Source organism: Gekko japonicus, unplaced genomic scaffold (assembly GCF_001447785.1).
Source record: "Gekko japonicus isolate JY-2015 unplaced genomic scaffold, Gekko_japonicus_V1.1 scaffold358, whole genome shotgun sequence".
NCBI lineage: Eukaryota > Metazoa > Chordata > Lepidosauria > Squamata > Gekkonidae > Gekko > Gekko japonicus.
The window spans coordinates 501,678-503,619 of NW_015161962.1; positions in this window are offsets into that span (position 1 = coordinate 501,678).

Below are 1,942 nucleotides of genomic sequence, written 5' to 3' on the forward strand. Positions count from 1 at the left end.
AGGAAGGACCCCGGTCTTCTAGCCGGGGGGGGGGGATCAGCATAACTTCCACAAGCTCTTTTGGGGCGCCTCTTCAGCCCCTCCCCCGACCATTTGATGCCCCTGCCTTGCCCCCCCCCCTGAAGGCAGTCCTGTGTGTTCCCTGCCTGCTGATGACCCCCGACCCCACCAGCGGACAGTGATGCTCCCGGGTGTAAGGGGCAGAGGGGTGGCTGTGTCTCGGGTGCCCCGTGCGGAGCAGCAGGGAAGTGTGTGCAGAAGCAAGAGGTGGGGGAGCCAGGAGGTGCCCGGTGGGTGGCCCTGGGCTGGTCACACCGGACGTGGAAACAAGGCTGGAGGCGGAGGTGGGCGTGGGAAGTCCCTGGCAGGGCCCGAGAACCCGATGCCACCTTCGACCTGCCGTCCAGGCAAGCAACCAAGGAAGGCTTCCTGACGGTTAAGAGCGGCTCCTCGGTTAAAAGCGGGTCCTTGGTGGAACAGGCTTCCCCGGGAGGAGGAGGAGGAGGTGGGCTCTCCTTCTTTGGAGGAGGTTTTGAAACAGAGGCCGGATGGCCCCATCTGACAGCCATGCAGATTCTGTGGACTCGGGCAGATCCCGAGAAGGGAGGGCGGGGAGGGTTGCAGCCTCAGTGCTGAGTTCTGGCGTCCTTTCTGACATGATCGCCACTTTGGTGGTCAGGAAGTAAGTTTTCTCCAGGCCAGTTTGGCCGGAGATCGTGGAGGGGTTTTTTGCCGCCTACTGGGCATGGAGGGGGGGGGAGGCGGACAGGACGGGACTTGTGGATGGTCCTGCATTCTGCAGAGGGTTGATGACCCTTGGGGGGGGGTGCCTTTCAGCTCCTGGAAGCTGCAGAATGGCAGTGGAGGGAATGACCGAAGGGGGGGGAGAGCTCCCCCCTCTAGCCGTGGCCCTCTCCGAGGCCGGTCTTCTGGGGCACAACCAACCCCCCTCCCCCCCAGTCTCCTGCCAGGCCGTTCCCTTGGTGCTGAATGGGGGGGGGGATGCGCCAGACCCGGAGGACGAGCGGCCCCAAAGAACAGTCCCAGTCGCGGCAGGTAGAGACAATAACCTTTGATTTTTATTTCCATTATTAGCACAACAACTGTCTTTTTACACTTTGAAGAGAAACTGGGGCAGGAAAGAATAAGCAAAGCACGAGTCAGTTGGAATTTCTCACCACTTAAAAAATCCCTCTAGCGACAACCACCAGTTTTTGCTAAAGAAATATTTCCAAAACCTAGGATGAACTCTGCAACTGGGAATGGGACAGGGCTACCGGAGGAGGCGCCCCCCCCCCAGGATGTTTCCCCACGGGCTGGGGGGGGCGGCCTCTTGGCTTCTCCAGAGTGCAGCTTTTTTGGGGGGGAAGCCCCAGCCCAGCCCTGTGTTGGGTGTGTCTCCAGAGGCAGAAGTGGGCGTGGTTGGGATGGGCACCTGCAGTGGAGACCCTGCTGCTCCTGGTAGCTGCGTGAAACCCCCCCCCCCCCCACTGGGAGGTGCAGGGCTGGGGGACCGAAGGCCAAGTCCCGGGGGGGGTTCTTCAGTTTCTACCCCCCCATGCCTCCGCCCTCTTCCTCGTCGCCCCACACCTCCCCGTGTCCGTGGCAGGGAGGCGCTGGACCTCGCCCTACCCTCAGGGCACCGGAGCGGGGCAGTTTTCTGTCTTTCAAAATATTTCTTTAAGCAAGACTGTGCTGTATTGGGGGGTGGGGGGGGACATTCCCCCCCACACACACCCTGTCCTCTTTTGCTTTTTAAAAAATTTATTTTGGTCCACTTGACAAAAAAAAAAAGAGAATAAGTTAACACTAAACCAACAGTAAGGAAAACGCTCAATGTTATATTTAATATACACATGTTTTTAAAATATATATCTGTACACACAGTTAGCACGGTCTGAGCATCAGGGGCGGGGGGGAGGGGCAGGGCGGCAGGCTCGGG